We start from the raw sequence: 19,095 nt of genomic DNA on the forward strand, positions 1-19,095 counted from the left end.
ACCAAAGTCAAGATGTTAGAACGGCCCAGTCAATCACCTGACTTGAATCCAATTGAACAAGATTTAAAGACAATATTTTTAGAAGAATGGGCCAAAAATCACACCTGAATACTGCGACCATTAATTTCTTCATACAGGAAGTGTCTTGAAGCTTCATTACAAACAAAGGCGTCTCCACTAAGTATTAAATACCTTTCAGTTAGCGTGTTCAATACTTTTTAAGTCTGGTGAAATTTTCATGTGTATAGCCTCAGTGGAAATATATTTACACTTTTTCACAGCCTTCTTTACTCATATTTACCAAAAAAACCCCAAAAAAAAACACCATTTTTTATTATGTAAATATATCCATATTTAATTAGACGGATCCTCATTTGCATAATAACTGTACATTTAAAAATGTTACAAATATACAAAACTACTTTAAGTATAGTAAAGACTGACTATTGCTTTAATTTAAAAATGAAAACCCTCTTCACCTGCAGAGGTTTGGATTAACAAGGGGGTGGGGGGGTGGGGAGGGGAAAAAGAATCCAAACTCCAACCAATACGATACACCTGCTGAGAAAGGTCCAGTCGTGTGCATGCAACGACGTCACTGCCGCGCTGAAGCACTCTGATTGGCTAATAGAAATATGTGACATCACGCCTCATCCGTGGATAACGTGTTGCCAGATTGGAGGAATACCCGTTCCAGTTGAGGATTCCTGATCACACTCGGTTGGATAAAACTAATTTTTTGTGCACAAGTGGTTGTGTGAACGTGAAATGTTCTCAAACGTGTCTGCATTTCTGGAAAACTAGTTGCGTTGTGAACGGCGTGAGCATATTATTACAGGATCTGGCAACCTGTGTATCGTGTTCATTGTGGGAGTCGGACGGAGGCAGAGAGAGATCATAATAGAGGGATCTGCAGGTCGGGACATCTCTGCGTGCGCACTTTAACTTTAATGTAAATTGACACACAGCCATTAGGGAGTATACCGGCCCATAGAGGTACAAGGTGAGTACACACTGATTGAATATTCAGTATTATATATCATTTTTTTAAAATTGTTTTTGGGAAAGTGCGGTAGACGCTCACGGAGGAAACGACTGGCACTGTTTCCGTCCTCCGTTTTGCAGCCATAAGGAGTCAGTTTTGTCTTTTGTACATTTTATATTTGTCTAGCTGTGGAATATTTAATCAGACAAGCTGATCTGTTCCTTTTCTTTTCTTTTTCTTTTTTTCGTTTTTCTTTTTAAATCAACAGAAAGCCTCATTCCTACACTCCTGATCTGAACAGCTGATGTTTTCAAAATAAATCCTGCATACATATGAGTATTTGTAAATAATCCATATAAGTGGCATGCACTTGCTTTTTAGACACTCTTAGAGACACTCATGGGGACATCCTGTCCAGTACACTTGATAGTAGAGGAAAAATATCATGCAGATACCCAGCAGGATAGGGTGTCACTAGGAGTAACCAGGTCAGAGGTCAGAGGTCTTCTGCTCACTTGAACCTGGCTGACTTTAGGTTGTCATACATCTGTTTGCCTCGTATATTATATCGGAATGAAATGTTGTTGGGCTCCACAAATATTGTTCAAGCTCCAGTGTATTCCTATGGGATTCGTGATTTGGTGAGATTTACAGTAAGGATGATATTGGGTAATCCAGGTCCTCGAAAGTTCATTCCCCTGCACCGTACACGGTTTCTATTTCCGCGTTCCTCGTTTTACCCTTCCGTCTCATTCCATCTCCCGTGGTAGATCGCTCCTCCCAACATTTCGATGCGACAGTATGGTTCAGAGATCTCCAGACGTCTGTGAAGCACATCCATCCTTGGTGTATTCCGCCCGAGTTTGATCGGATTCCTGATCGTGGCTATGGATTCGGCATGATCCTGACCAGGATCTAGATAAGGATCAGTGAATGACTCAATGAACGGCAAGGTTTTAAAGGGTATTCCTTGCTGTAATACATGCGAGAACCCCTGATTTAAAGAATACCCGGTTACAGGGATGTTATAAGGATGAGCCTGGGGTCATGAACGTAGTGAAAATCTTAACGATTGAGAAGCAGTGATCTAAAGGAATCCAAAATTCTGTCCGACTTCAGAACCAGTGGTCTTGGAAGCACCGACGTGACTCTAATATCATCATGACGAAGATCACGAGTCATCAATATGAACGCAGTCTTATTGTAAATATATTCGGTTCAGCCTTGGCCTGTTTCCAACCATAACTTCCAACCCAAGTAGCTGAGTGTCTTTCTCAGGTTTAGTAATTGGTTTACTATGAATTGGAGGGATGAAGTGATCATTAACCATTCAGCTTCTATTGAAGTGGTTCATTCAGAGACTTAGCCTTTGCCCTGGCTGTCTACATGACTGTTTTTTTTTTTTATGGGTGCACTGACTTTCACTCTAAGTCATAATGACAGAATTGCACTTCCAGTGTCTCCAGCATGTTGTTAAATTAACAGTGGAGCAAAGGGCACAGAAGGGCCATGCTCTTCAGCATTCATATCGGCGTCATCATTCAGATGAACGCTGGATTGCTGTTACGCTTGCTTATGGTAATTCATGAACGCAACAAAGAGGTGTAGATGTCTTATCATGTATTAGTAAGCAAAATTTACAAGGTACCCGTGGCAGGGTCAATTTAAGGTTTGGTTCCTGTGTCATAAATCCAGCTTTAAAGTATAGAACTATGGCCCAATTTTTATATCGTGCTCCTGGTTGCCGTCGTGTTGGATAAAGGGATGTTGTTTGAGCCTGTGCTTTGCCTTCCAGAGTACTGGGCGTGTCGCCTTACCAAGCCCGAGTGCCGTGACACACCTACAGGTGTTGGTCTTTAGGTTTTGTGACTCACCTGGTAATGTTGCTTTAAAGGCTGGTTAGGGTTCTTGAGGACGTCTCAAATTCCTAACATTCAATGTTGAATTATTCTTTTTTTATTTTATTTGAGTTTATTTTTTTATTTTTTTATTCTGGACAAAGAAACATGGAGGCAGTGTTGTCATTGTGGGCAAGCGGACATGCTGTTCGATGACCTCAAATCCTGTGGTTTTACCATCATTGTATGCCATGAGGTTTGAAGACAGATGCTCTCTTCACCGTCACCCCATATTTTTTGACATTGACTACACAGACTAAAGAAACCCTTTCATTACTGAATATGAGGTGCAGCATGTCATGCAGGAAACTGGGCTGTGTTCTTATGGGATTTGATGCGATCAGATGTGCCAGTTTACTAATCCAAGACGAAAAATAACAACCGTGAAACATTTTACAAGTCGTTCTCCTGGATCCGGCGAACCTCGTAGTCATTGTATACAAATGATTAAAACGGTCACATGCTCTTACACCTTTAAGGTATTTATTCTGATTGCGTAGGTGCTCAAAGGAAGTTTTATTAGCATTAGGATTGGCAAAGTAATTTTTGAACATCAGTTTCCCAACATCTTATTACAATACATTACATTACTTTTACGCCATTTGGCAGACGCACTTATCCAGAGCGACTTATATTTATCTCATTTATATATAAAATAGTGGTTGAGGGTCAAGGGCCCAGCAGTGGCATCTTGAAGTTTGTTATATCACTAGGTCTTGGTTGCAGACCAAAATACGTTTGGTGCCAAATAGGCTTACTGCGATAGTTGGTGTTACCGGTGTTACACGGTGTTCGGCCATACACCAATTACATCTCTTGCCCACCGCGGCACCGCCCCCGACTGACGGGTAGAGTGAGGCGAGCCGACTGACGGGTAGCGTGAGGGGCGAGCCGACTGACGGGTAGAGTGAGGGGCGAGCCGACTGACGGGTAGAGTGAGGGGCGAGCCGACTGACGGGTAGAGTGAGGCGAGCCGACTGACGGGAAGAGTGAGGGGCGAGCCGACTGACGGGAAGAGTGAGGGGCGAGCCGACTGACGGGAAGAGTGAGGGGCGAGCCGACTGACGGGAAGAGTGAGGGGCGAGCCGACTGACGGGAAGAGTGAGGGGCGAGCCGACTGACGGGAAGAGTGAGGGGCGAGCCGACTGACGGGAAGAGTGAGGGGCGAGCCGACTGACGGGAAGAGTGAGGGGCGAGCCGACTGACGGGAAGAGTGAGGGGCGAGCCGACTGACGGGAAGAGTGAGGGGCGAGCCGACTGACGGGAAGAGTGAGGCGAGCCGACTGACTGGAAGAGTGAGGCGAGCCGACTGACTGGAAGAGTGAGGCGAGCCGACTGACTGGAAGAGTGAGGCGAGCCGACTGACGGGAAGAGTGAGGCGAGCCGACTGACGGGAAGAGTGAGGGGCGAGCCGACTGACGGGAAGAGTGAGGCGAGCCGACTGACTGGAAGAGTGAGGCGAGCCGACTGACTGGAAGAGTGAGGCGAGCCGACTGACTGGAAGAGTGAGGCGAGCCGACTGCCTGACTGACGGGGAGAGTGAGGCGAGCCGACTGCCTGACTGACGGGGAGAGTGAGGCGAGCCGACTGCCTGACTGACGGGGAGAGTGAGGCGAGCCGACTGCCTGACTGACGGGGAGAGTGAGGCGAGCCGACTGCCTGACTGACGGGGAGAGTGAGGCGAGCCGACTGCCTGACTGACGGGGAGAGTGAGGCGAGCCGACTGCCTGACTGACGGGGAGAGTGAGGCGAGCCGACTGACTGACTGACGGGGAGAGTGAGGCGAGCCGACTGACTGACTGACGGGGAGAGTGAGGCGAGCCGACTGACTGACTGACGGGGAGAGTGAGGCGAGCCGACTGACTGACGGGGAGAGTGAGGCGAGCCGACTGACTGACGGGGAGAGTGAGGCGAGCCGACTGACTGACGGGGAGAGGTTTTTGGTTATATTTGGTTATATTTTGGATTTAAACCCAATGTTAATAGTGAACCTGCACCATTCGAGCGATTGCCATCCCCGAATTGCCACTATTTTGAAAGTGAAAGTGAAATGTACATGGGCATTTATAAGCGATTTATAAGTGGTGTTGTCCCACATCGATTAACCGGTGGGAAAATTTCCTCACCTTCACAACCCCTAGTGCTAAACAAGATAAAGTCCCAGACCCATGTCATCAAGTAGATGCTCCTTTGACTAGCAGATTTCATGGAGGTGTGTTTGTGATTTCCTAACTGCCGGAAGAGCACGAAGTCTTTTGTATACTCATCTTTTGAACTCGCCTTCGACTCCGCTTGACCTACTTACCATTTAATTATCCGTCATTAACCATTTAACTGCCTTTATTTCTCTATATCGATGAAATTCTTGAGCTTTCATTGGTGTGCACAAGTGTGGAACAGGCTCATTAGGCTTATCATGATGACAGTAAGTCTGAGAACTACCTACATTATCAGAATGTTGTTGATAAGTATGTGCTAAATGGAAAAAAATGTATTGCCTCTCTCAGCTACTTTACTGTCAGTACAGATCAGATTTGTCTGTACCTGTCTGTAGCCATCTGAGCAAGGCGGAGCTCTGACCACATCCAAATGAACCCAGCCTCTGGTGTGTATTCTCTGTAGCAGCCTGCCCTAGGTCACTGACTGAATGAACTCTGGAGCGAATGGCCGTGACTCATGTTCAGCCTCTATTATACTGTACAGAGGTGCTTGAAAGTTTGTGAACCCTTTTGAATGTTCTATATTACAGGATAAATATGACCCAAGTCATAAAAGTAGATAAAGAGAACCAATTTAAATAAATGAGACAAAAATATTATACTTGGTCTTTTAAATATTGAAGAAAATAAACCAGTATCCCCCCTTTGTGTAGCAATAACTGTTTCCAGAAACTGTTGATCGGTCCTGCACATCGGCTTGGAGGAATTTTAGCCCGTTCCTCAGTACAGAACAGCTTCAGCTCTGGGATGTTGGTGGGTTTCCTCACATGAACTGCTTGCTTCAGGTTCTTCCACAACATTTCTATTGGATTAAGGTCAGGACTTTGACTTGGCCATTCCAAAACATTCACTTTATTCTTCTTTAACAGTTCTTTGGTAGAATGACTTGTGTGTCATTGTTCGTCGTTGTCTTGCTGCAGGTCCCACTTTCTCTTGAGATTCAGTTCACAGACAGATGTCCTGACATTTTCCTGTAGAATTCGCTGGTATAATTCAGAATTCATTGTTCCATCAGTGATGAAGTCGTCCTGGCCCACATGCAGCAAAACAGCCCCAAACTATGATACTACCACCACCATGTTTCACAGATGTGAAAAGGTTTTTATGCTGGAATGAAAAGGTTTTGTAACCTTTTCCAGCCTGATGAGCATCAATAGCTCTTTTTCTGAGGTCCTCAGATCCTCAAAATCTCTTGTTTGTGCCATGATACACTTCCACAAACAGGTGTTGTGAAGATCAGACTCTGATAGATCCCTGTTCTTTAAATAAAACGCACTCACACCTGATTGTCATCTCATTGATAGATTATTTGCCTTTCTGTCCCCCCTCCTTATATATATATTTATATAAACAGTATCTCACAAAAGTGAGTACACCCCTCACATTTGTGTAAATATTTGATTATATCTTTTCATGTGACGACACTGAAGAAATGACACTTTGCTACAATGTAAAGTAGTGAGTGTACAGCTTGTGTAACAGTGTAAATTTGCTGTCCCCTCAAAATAACTCAACACACAGACATTAATGTCTAAACCGCTGGCAACAAAAGTGAGTACACCCCTAAGTGAAAATGTCCAAATTGGGCCCAACGTGTCGATATTTTGTGTGGCCACCATTATTTTCCAGGACTGCCTTAACCCACTTGGGCAATCAAATATTTACAAAAATGTGAGCGGTGTACTCACTTTTGTGAGATACTGTATAAGACCAACGACCTTATTTGATAATGATAATGAGTCTTTATTAATCACATATACGTTCCAGCACAGTGAAATTCTTTTCTTCACATACCCCAGTGTGTCAGGAAGTTGGGGTCAGAGCGCAGGGTCAGCCATGTTACAGCACCCCTGGAGCCGAGAGGGTTAAGATCCTTGCTCAAGGGCTAAACAGTGGCAGTTTGGCAGTGCTGGGGCTTGAATCTCTGACCTTCCGATCAGTAACCCAGCGTCTTAACCGCTAAACCATCACTGCCCCTGACTCATTTGGTCATAGCAAGACAACTTTTGTTTGTTGACATTATTAAGGGAATAAAATGCGATAAGTTGAAATTATAGGAGAATAATCAATGACCAGTTTAACATATAACACACTTTAAAAAATTTTTTTTATTCGTTTAAATTACGTTTAATGGTGTGGAACGTCTGCAAAACAGGTTAGCTCCTGTTATCACTTATGTTATATCACCAGCCTCTCTTTTTTCTTCACGTTTAAAGTTAATAAGACACAAACTTGCTGCTTGTCATGCTACTGTGAAATCAGAAAGCCCTGTGTTCTCTACTTTTTTTTTTATTTTGGAAACCCATGTCAGAAAATATAAGTTACAGCTTTACTTCTGACAGCTTCAAAGTGCTGACACTGGAGACCCCTTCCAAAAACGGCACAATAAACATCAAAGAAAACATGTTTTTATGCTGTTTTAAGCTGTTGATGTGGATCGTCCACCAATACAATTCCCTATGTACATTGTAACTATAGAAATGATAATGTAATAGAGCAAGGGTATAAATATGTGATTTGCCTTGAATCCAGCACTATTTCTAAGAGCTGATGTTCTAGAAAACCTTATCACCAATCAGAATCCAGAATTCAACAGACTTTGGTGTAATTTTTTCTGTTCCACAATCCACAACATTGGTGTGCAATTATAATTTGGAAAATAAATGATTGGTAATTTTATAGCTAACGCAACATTTCCAGTTAGCATTAGCATAATTTCTCCTGTCTAGAGTGATCTCTAAATGGCCACATGACCTTGGTTAATAATGAAGGGAAAATGCATTACTTGTGCATTCCTTTTGCGAAATGTACGTTGCGTTCCTGTAATCTTTCTGTAACCCAAATCTTTTAGTGTTTGACATTTCAGTGCGCACAGATAACTCATGCATGAAATGAATCACTAAAAGTTCTGTGTGTAAAATGCAGTCAGTGTGTGAATGGTGGTATTTTGTTCAAGGGTTGTAGTTATGGAGTTTTGCCCAGTCTCATTAAGAGGCCTTAGCGAAAGGAGACCTTGACCCATTTTATTAAGGCACAGTTTAGTTCATGCTATTATGGGCCTGAATGGAGGAAAATGTATCCGGCATTTTCTATGGACATTAAAACACTGACACTGGAATCAGTGGAACTTTTAACCTTAGCTGTTTTACAAAACACTTTACACTGTTTCTCATTCACCCATTCACACACCAGGAGCAACTGCCACAACTGCCATCAGGAGCAATTTGGGGTTCATTGTCTCGCCCAAGGACATTTCGGCATGCGGAGGGACCAGGGATCAAACCATCAACCCTGCGATTAGTGGACAACCTGCTCTACCACCTGAGCCGCAGCCGCTTAAGGCAATAATTAGATGGTCAGGTGGGCACGGTTATGGTTGGAGCTAAAGTCTTCAGGAAGGTAGATCTCCAGGGTTGGTGAGCACTGCTCTAGGACAATTCATGGCTGTGGCATTATTGGAATTTGAGGTATTAATGTCCCAATGATGGGTTGAAGGCTTTTCTGTTGTGCCACTCGGGAGCTCAGGGAACAACGTTTATGTTTGTACTTGTTATAATGTAAGTGATAACAGGAAGTAACATGCTTTTTGGATGTCTGAACGAGCTGCAGCTACGCAGCCCCATACACAGCAAGCTATGATGCACTGGGTGTTCTGACACCTTTCTATCATAGACAGCATTAACATTTATTTGTGCTGGAGTAGCTCTTATTTGGGACCGGACCAGACGGGATAGTTTTCGCTCCAATGAGCCTTGGGTGCCCATGACCCTGTCGCCTGTTTACTGGTTGTCCTTTCCTGATCCACATTTGGTAGGTACTAACCACTGCATTCCGGGAACCTGCTGTTTGGGAGATGCTCTCGCTCGGTCATCTAACCATCACAATTTGGTCCTTGACAAACTTCAAATTTGATCCTTGACAAATCCTTACACTTGCCCATTTTTCCTGCTCCCAACACGTCAACTTTGAGAACGGATTGTTCACTTTCTTCCTAATATATCCCACATCATGACAGGTGCCATTGTAACGAGATAATCAATGTTATTCACTTCACCTGTCAGTGGTTTTAATGTTATGACTGCCTTGCTGTTTTTGTCTAATTCAAAGCCCTTGGAAGGAAAATTGTATTTTTATATACCAAGCTTCAATCTAATTTATTTTTGCGCACAGTTTCTTGAAGTAAATGCCCACACTGTGTAAGTTGTTTAAAGAACATGGCAGAAACGTTCACCCAGTGCTTTTGTTGGGTTATGAGTCATGCTTTCTCAGGTTTTCCCACTGCATCTTTGCTCTGAAGTCCTGCCAACTTGGACTTCATAATCAGTGGAGGAGTTCTGGGGAGTTCTGTGCATCAGCTTTTGCTGTACAAGTCGTGTGATGTAATTTTTTTTCTGGTTCGCTCGGTCATGGGAAACGTCTCCGGGGAACCTCTTTCCTCTTGCTGGACATCCTGAAGTCTTTCTATATGTTTATCTTACAGTGGTGCCGTGGCTGCTCTGGTTCTGTTCACTTTAGCGTCGACGCCATCACACTGGGGTGTATCACTCCAAACCAGATGTTCCGTTTCAGGAAATGAGAGCCTCTTTATCTTCTTTAAGTATTTCATTTATAAAGGAAAAATCTTCACAGAAAGGACTCTTGGAGAATGAGTCTTAGAGATTCATGTTCATTTGTACTGAGGCGACATCTCATTAAGTTATCTGTATATTTAAAAACAAGACACAATGATCGCTTATATTCTTATCCCTTTTAAAGGGATATGACCAAATAGGCCAAGTGTAAAATTTATTTATTTATTTATCTATCTATCTATCTATTTATTTATTTATTTATTTAAACAAATATGCAGTTTCTTGTACGTTCCTTGTGGCCTTTTTGAAACCGTTCCACAACTCATTAACTTTTTTTAGGTGTCACACTATAGTCAGGGCATTTTTATTGGCATTAGAGTTTGACCGGAATAGATAGGAATATGGTTTGTCAATTTTTAAACTCTGTAAAATGTGTGGACCGAGTACTGTGGTTAGGTATTGAAGTAATTGAAGCCTGCTCATGTCAGCAAAAATCAAGGTGCTGAACTGAAAGTTCATGACATTCCCATAAGAATAAGACAATCATTTATTCTTATTGTGTGGTAAATACATAATTCTGTGTAGCTTTAAAGAGACTGGAATGTTTATAAAAAAAAAAATAATAAAAAAAAAATTCTCTAGGGTGTGACTTTTCATCGAATACTCCAGGGCAGGTTTTTCACCTGTGGTAAGGTGTGGCTGAAAGTTCTATTTAAACATATTTCATTGGTAATGTTTGTCACTAGTGATGGGAAGTTCGGATCATTTTACTGACTCGGCTCTTTGAATCCCGTTCAGCAAAATGAATGAATCTTTTTTTCGAGTCGTTGCGTTAATTTCAGCAGAATATAATTAAAACTTTATGTGCTGAATTCAACACATCTAGTACTTACGCAAACGCTGATCACGTGTGGAATGAAAAATAAACTATAGGTTTATGCAGCCGACGCCAAATTATGACAAACAGAAATGATTAAGTAATAGCTTAGCTGTGTATTCGGGCTATGCAGTCTGTTAATTCACCTCACCTCCAGATCTGAGTCGTTTTTTCTTTTGTCACGTCTGTTCCCCAGAAACAGAAATGATTAGTTCACCTCTTGAGTCTTCGGGTTCGAGTTGTTCGTTCATCACGTCCCAGCCCCGTCGGCTGAATGCATTGTGACGTGATGAACAAATGACTTGAACCCAAAGACTCGAGAGGTGAACTAATCATTTCTGTTTCCTGTACAGAACTTATGGGGATATTGCAGCGCAACACAAACTGAACGAATCACTCTCGGAGACGGCTCGTTGTTCCTGAGTCATATTAAAGATTCATTCAAATTGAACGATTCGTTCCTGAATGACAAGTAACTAGTTGTCACCTGGTAAGGTGTGTCCACTTGCACAAGACGTCTAACTTCATGGTTTAATGAATAGATTAAAAAAAAAAAAGCTTTGCTAATCTTTCAAGGTCGCATCTGGGATGACAACAAAATCAGGCTCCACCAGATTCCTCATACATGGCACAGGTTATACCCTACCTGATGAGGACAGGAAGTGTTGGAGAAAACGCAGCCCTGTTTTCACTTTATATGAAATGTTACACAACTGGGAAGAAGTATACATTAGCCAGATGTTCAGTAAACTTGTTCTGCAGTAATGCTGTAAAATATAGATGATGTCATTTTGTCAAGGATTGCTTGATTGTGTGACGTATGAAAATTACATCCGTACAGCAATGTGACTGCAGTGATGCGAATAAAAAAAAAAAAAAAAATTCACACTCCTCAGAGGTTTATAAATCAGAAATGCATTATCTAGCTCACATTAGCTAGCTCATGCCCAGTCCCATGTTTTGGTAGCCTGGAAACCTGAATGACAAGGCTAAAAAGTGGTAGCTAACATAACATAATAAAACATAAAGTGTGTCAGGCTAGTTGGTTGGTTTGTTGTATCTTTTCTAAGAAAGTGTCTGATGTAACACTTTGACAAAAGGTTAGAAAGTTGTTAGCCAGTGGTTTGCTATGGCTAGCTGTGGTGTTTTCTCCTCACAATGAATATAAAAGATATGATTCCAGTCTAGCTAACGTTTTTTCCCCCCTCCTTCTCAACATGTTTAACAGCTGTGTGTTGTGCTAGCAGGAGAGTTAGCATACATGGTAGCTTTATGCTGCACTTTATTTGGCTCAGTTTTTGTCAGTGTCTCTATATACCCGTGTGTTTTTTTTTTTTTTTTTTTATTCTGAAAATAAGCAGAGGGTATGATTTGGAACAAGTAGCATGTATAGATTACAAATAAATACTTTTTGTGACAGTTGATAGCAAGTTTTTTTTTTTTTCCTTTTTCTGGTTGTTAAGAGATCAAAAATGCTAGAGATCGTCATTCTACAGAGCCTACTTGAATAAAAAAAAAAGTATTATCCTGTACATGTATTCTTGTCCTGGCCCAGCAGAAAACCTCATAGACTGGTCTTAATGGTTATAATGGGAATTGTTTTTTGTTTTTCTTCTATGGAAATTGTACTGGTCCCTGTGGGTCTCTACTGGTAATTTGTTGCCTTCTATTGGTGGCATGTTATGTCTAGTGGATACCATTTAGGACCAATAATGGTAATGGTTTTAATGCTTAGCTGATGGTTTGTAATGGTATGTGTTGTGGAAAACATTAGAATTTCTATGATAGCTCTATTGTTTTTTTTAGCAGGCTGGTTACTGATTTTTTATTTTTTTTTCCCCATCCACTTCACAAGATAACCATAGGATACCTTGATGTGTGCTATATTGGTGTTTACTGATGGTTATCTGTAGCATCATACGTATAGTTTAGGCAGAAGCAGTGTAATCAGGAACCCACCCCCCCCCTTTTTTTTCCTTCAGTTTGGTCATCTCTTTGTTGGATCTAGTTTTTTTTAATTATCCATGGGATACAATTTTTGTCATTGTGAAACCACATCTTCAGTAACAGGACGAACCATCTATTCAATTGGCTTGTTCTGTACATTCATTTTATGTTATAGAACAATAATTGAAGTTAAACACGTTCAACAAATGCTCCATTTTTTCCTACCATGCTTTGTGAGATCATGCAACTTCAAGCTCTTCTGTGGCCTTTGTTAGATTTGCCTTTGGTCCTATTGTCAAGATGACATACCGCCACCTTTTGTGTTCAGCCAACACAATCCCTGGTCACGTGAGCATCTCATCCAGCACAAAGTCTGCAGTCATGTGACCAACCCGGCCTACACCAAGTGTGTGGTCATGTGACCGGCTTACCACGACAGTGAGTCTCCAGTGATCTGCTGTAACAATCCGTGATTGTGTGGCATGGAAGAGGAGTGGGCCCAACATGGCATAACTTACAGGGTTCTTTCTCCTTGTGTCCGTCTTCTTCTTAAGCCTTATTATGGACTGTAGTCGTCCCCAGGCCACAAATCCTTACATTCTGCAGTAGTGTGCTAATGCAAATGAAATAAAGTAAATAAACCGAACTATGTCTTAATTGATGCATCTTCTTTAGTGGCCAATGTTTAAAGCAGATGTCTGAATTCTGATGTAACATCCATAGAGGATCAACCAGATCGAAATAACCAAAAAAACTCATTGCTTATTTCCACTCACTACTGTAGTTGTTAAATCCTATATCACACAACAACTACCAGTCTGGGTGGTTGAAGGCTAATGTACCAGCCACCAAATCTTTTCAAATCTGCTGTCCATCACCAGACAGCTGAATGTTCTTTGAAGCAAGCGCTAGTCTCTACCTCAGATGTTTCATCCATGGGCCACAGAGCATTTGATATCGTTTGTACACTTTTTTCTGGTCGCAAGCTTCGGGATGTATTTGAACGTCATAATCTGATTGGCTGTCTGTACTTCTGCGTATGCTCACTTTCTGCCGGGAAATGTGCTTTAGGCACAGGATCTAGTCCTTGGAATGGAAAAGTCACTGTATCTAATCTTTTAAAGATTTTAAATTGAAACCAGTCAGTGGTGAGTAATAGAGGACGCTGAGGACGTTTGCAAAGTAACTCATATGACCTCTATCTGTAAAGGAAGGTGGCTCTTGCTCACATTTAGTTATGATAAGTACCAGACTATCTATCGACAGGTAGAGCTTGGCTTGTAAGATCAGCTAGGGATGGATGCGTCATCTTCAAAAGTCTCTCAAGATGATAAGATGAACACTTTACCATTATTCAAGGGCAGCTGAGACACTAACAGCAAGAATGTTGGCATCTGATGGTCAGATGTTTCTACAAACATCAAATGTAAAGATTAGCATAAAATGGTAAGGGATCACCTATTCATCGTTAAAGTTACTTTCATGCCACTATATTGGGCAACAGAGTCTTTTCAAATCTTTTAGAATTTTTCTATGCCTTTTGATCTTTCTTTGATACATTTTTGGCTTTGTGACACCGACATCAACATTTGTGTTTTGAAAATACGTTCTCACAACCTCCTTTCCAGCCCTGTAGCAGTTCTGCAGTGATATATATGTTTACCTTGGGCTTTAATGAAAGACCTACAGGTGTGAGCCTTCATTTGGACTAATGTATGCATTACCTTGAAGGTTTGAAGCTATGAAGGTTTTCCATCATATCTGTTGCACTTAAAATCCCTCCTTTTGGCTGTATTCAATTCACTATACAGCATGTTTGACCTTTATGGTACCTATATGATGTGGCCCTGTTGAGTGATTAATGTAACCCTGCCCTGCTTACAAGTAGCTCAAAGCTGCTGATTTGTTTACCATGTTTGTACCAATGTAACTCAGGCTCTTTGAAGCATTTCTAAGTGCATTTATTCATTTGGAGGCACATACACTGGGGGAAATAAGTATTGGATACGTCAACATTTTTTTCAATGAATATATTTCCTATGAGGCTACTCACATGTAATTTTCACCAGACGTCAGTATTAACTCAAGAAATTAACTCCGTATTAACTCATTCCACTTTATTACACATAACTTCATTTATGGACTTTAATGTCGTGCGTTCCTATATATGTGCGGATTTCTTGAGTTAATACTGATGTCTGGTGAAAATTTCATGTGAATAGCCTCATTGGAAATATATTTACTGAGAAAAATGTTGACGCGTTCAATGCTTATTTCTCCCACTGTATCAACTAAACTAATTTGCAGGGAGCGAGGGAGAATCAAATCCAAATACTGAGCTGAATCATTGATGGTTAAGAACATACGGTGACATTGTGGTATTTATGAATTTATGTATGGGTTTTCTCAACACAGAAAATGTTTTTTGTTCCACCAGTTTGGGCTTGCCAATTCCCACCCACTAGCTAACTATCCCCTTTCACATGATGACCAATTGAGGCGGGTGAAGTCTAAAATTTACTTCCTCTGAGACACGTGAAGCCAACCACCTACATCTATTTAACCTTCTGTACATGTTGTTAAACATTCAGACAGGGCACCTTAACGCTCTCGGACGTAAGCACGATCTATCCTCTTCCACATACATGAGCTCACAAATGCCTACGACTGTTTAATGCCGCTAAAGTGTGATTGACTGGGCAGACAGTATTACATCCCTCCTACTCAGTCAGCACGGCCAATTTTTGCTCTCTTGACACGGACGGCTGTAACGTTGTTGGAATTTGAACTCTCAATCTCCTGACATGGCCGAATACCTTTCTTTTGCTCCACTTGCCAGCCCCGGAAAAAGGTTTAACGGAGTGAATTTTTTTTCTACAAAAATAATTCGTACCCATACAGTTAATTATTTGAGATGCCGATCCCTAAGACTATAACAGCACTGAGCCCCATTCTCTAATGTTTATCAAGGTTGGATACATGCAGGTTGTTGTTGATGGTGGTGATGGTGATGGCAGTTGATTTTTAAACTTTTTCCCCCTCCCCTGCTATCCTCCTTCTAGAGGAACATTGTTTTCATGTGTACAATTCCTGGCAAATTTCTAACTGTTTCAGATATGTGAAACTTTAGTAGTAGTGGTAGCCCCATGGTTAACATGTTGAACTCCTAATTGAAAGGTCATGAGTTCAAATCCCAGCACTGATGTAATCTGCCACTGCTGGGCCCTTGAGTGAGGCCCTTAACCCTCAACTGCTCAGTTGTATAAATTAGATAAATGTAAGTCGCTCTGGATAAGGGCGTCTGCCAAATGCCATAAATGTAATGTAATGTTTGGGGGACTGACAACAAATGAAAAGCATTTTTACCCCCCCCCCCCCCTAAAAAAACAAAACAAAAAAACTTTTAATTTATTTCAAATATTTCCAGTGGGTGTGAATAGTTTTAGCATGAATGTGTGGGGTTTTTTTTTTGTTTGTTTGGTTTATTTTTTTTTTTTAGAGAGGAATTATTTATTTTTTTTAAATCAGCTCTTAAAATATGACTTTTTAAAAAAATATTTATTTAGATAAATATTTTGTCCTGTTGTTTGAGTGGTAGATTTGAATTATTGTGTATAATTAGAATTTTATAAGATTTTCAATGTACTGATTAATGTTGCCATACAATCCCTGTGAACTAGCTGTTACTATAGAAACGGTAATATATTAGAGTGAGTGTTTCAATAATCCTAATCTCTCTCTCTCTCTCTCTCTCTCTCTCTCTCTCTCTCTCTCTCTCTCTCTCTCTCTCTAATAAATAAATAAATATATAAATATATATATATATATATATATATATATATATATATATATATATATATATATATATATATATATATATATATATATATATATATAATAAAATTTGCTTCATAGCAGAAATTACTGTCAGATCCCTGGTGTTATAGATTATTCAACACCTTCTGACCAATCAGATTTGACATTTCAGCAGCGGGTTTTTTTGAGAATATTGTAGCATTAGCCGTTAGCGATAACAGTAAGACAGCAACCTGAATGCAAGCTCAGAGTTGACTGAAGGTCATTCAGCTTTTAAACAGGAATGAATGCTTTAAGCTGTATCCTGGTCAAAGGTGTGGTCTGAATGGGGAATATTTTTTTATGTTTACACATGGCTGTAATATTGGTGAGTCACGTGGCGCAGTCATAGTAGCCCTCATGGGTATGTTTCGGACAACAGTGACTTTAAAATGATATTTGTGTTTTCAACATCCCTGTGCTCTGAGCTGTATTCAGGTCAGTGGTTGTCGTTAGGACCGGTACGAACGAGTCTGAGGTTTTTCCAATGTCTCCTTTCCATGATAAGACTGCCAAGTCGAGGGATTTCCTCAGTTCTTGGCTGTTCTTGTGTCACATGTTTGTTTTCATGTACTCCGTCAAAGCAGGCTAAGCAAACAGCTAGCAGGCACACCCTGTATGGAAGGGCATTTCCTCTAGAGAGCATTTCCCATCCCATGCTGAGAAGAACCTAATGACAGAGCAGCAAAGAACAATGATCTAGATGACGTATGTGTACGTTACAGATAATTAATTCAAACATTAATAAAACCACTGCAGACAGCATTTTGTACTAGCATGTAACAGACGCCTGTAATAGCATTTTATAATTAAATTTCACCTTGAATTATAATCATTAGTCATTTCATTTTTGCACTAATGTGGTAATGTCTCGTGCTCAAAACATATTTTTCCACGAGTCATCAGTTATAGGTTATGTAAAACACAACATCCATTCAGCGCCGTTACTTGAACACATTTACCCCTTGAAATACGAAGTGTTCGGAACGTTACTCAAGTCACATGTTCAGCAGGATGTTCATCATTGCAACTGAACAGGGTCTCTCATTCCTTTTTTTTTTTCTTCTTCTTCTTTAATTTCAATAATATTGTACAACCCTGTTACCCACATGATTGAAAATAGATTTCAAGAATACTATTACATATAAAAACAATATTTTAAGTAAAGCATTAGTATGTCTTTAATGTCCTCATGCCACTGGGATAGATGCTAGTTAACAACATTTATTAATTCTATGCTAAAATTCTTACTTTCAACCCTGTTACTCATTTTAAGAGCAGAGAAGAAACCTCGTAACACATTTTTAATGGTTAAATACATGATTTTATTAGCTTCAGTTTCGTAACAAAAAGTTTAATTTAAAAATGTTACACGGGCTAAACAGCATCCCAATTGTGGAATCAAATCACCACATGGTATTTTTGACATTTTTAGGTGTGTACATTTCACATGAGGCAAAACAGATCTCACTCTTTGAGATTATCAGTCTTTAAAACCCAATAATTAACCTACGGATACATTTGACAGTAGGTTATTCCTTCTATAGCCAGTGCTTATTATTAGTGTTTATTTGAAAAGTATGAGCTGGGTCTGTGAGACGTTTCCCTTGTGTTTACGGGAGTTTAAAATGTTTTTTTTTTTTTTTTTTTTTTTAAATTCGTTTAATAGAATGAAATTATCTTCCTCCATTCGTGCTGCGATGACTACACTTATTCTCTAATTGCTCTCCTAAGACTTGCATTGTCTGCTAAATAGATGTAGAAGTATGTTTTTAAAGCTGTGCTTAAGACATTTTTAATGATCTGTAATTAAGCCTTTTGTTTGTTCTCCACTCCCCTTCAAGTTAAAATCACACCAATGTTTGCTCTTGTGTTTGGCCCACAAGAGCAATGTTTGGCCCACTAAATGTTTGCTGCAATGCTGCTAGATATGTTATATAAGTTGTGCTAAAGAAATGACAGCCTTTTCTTACATTCCAGTTAACAGTTGTTTACATAAATAAATATTAACAGGCTAAAAGGATGAAGACTGAAGGAACACTGGATATGTATGTACACATATATATTGTGTACATACATACATACATACATACATACATATAATTATATGGTTGATGCTAGAAGCGGCACTGTAATGGAGGCAACAACAAATGTGAGCTGGACGTTTTTACTTTCTTGCAGGCAAGCGGTGAGAGATGAAGCTCGCGGAATGAAGAAAAACCACGTTCATATGGCGCTGCATGATACGTTTACAAGGTCACTTCATCAGAACTATCGTGCTGGTTTTAGGCTACTGGTTTGTTTGTATTTTTGGAAATGGAGCCAGCTATATTCGGGCAGGCACAAACACAAAAAATAACTGCGTAAATGTGATTAAACAAACAGGAACTGGAGTGATGTAGCTGAGGTCGAGGAACTGTCAGACTGACAGTGCTGGCATTTCGACAGCTGATTTTTATTTTATTTTTTCAAGTGTTTCCATGGTCATCGCGGGTTCATTTTAAAACAAACAAACAAAAACAAAAAAAAGCATTCTGATTTAGGCCACTCCCACATCAGGGCTAAATGCGTATGCAGATATAGATACAGATCTGACGATTTGGTGCACTAAACAGTTATAGATACAGATAGAGACATTGCTTTGTACCCTGATTGTCTGAAAATGCTGGTACTGCTCAAAAAGTGTCAGTTTCTTGATTGATGTTGCAGAGATTTATTTGAGGTAAAATGTATGTTGTTCTCA

At 40.4% G+C, this 19,095-nt stretch overlaps 1 protein-coding gene across 6 annotated transcripts in view; it reads left to right on the forward strand.

Annotated features, from left to right (window-relative positions):
* Positions 1-842: 842 nt before the first annotated feature.
* Positions 843-19,095, forward strand: part of myo6a (myosin VIa) — a 121,925-nt gene continuing 103,672 nt past the window's right edge. For 3 of the 6 annotated variants that reach the window (XM_017494541.3, XM_047159896.2, XM_047159897.2), the window contains exon 1: positions 843-1,003. The gene's annotated coding sequence lies outside the window, so the exon portion shown is untranslated. The remainder of the gene's footprint in view (positions 1,004-19,095) is intronic. The other 3 variants (XM_047159894.2, XM_047159901.2, XM_047159903.2) reach the window with 2 other exon arrangements.

Source organism: Ictalurus punctatus, chromosome 2 (assembly GCF_001660625.3).
Source record: "Ictalurus punctatus breed USDA103 chromosome 2, Coco_2.0, whole genome shotgun sequence".
Taxonomy (NCBI): domain Eukaryota; kingdom Metazoa; phylum Chordata; class Actinopteri; order Siluriformes; family Ictaluridae; genus Ictalurus; species Ictalurus punctatus.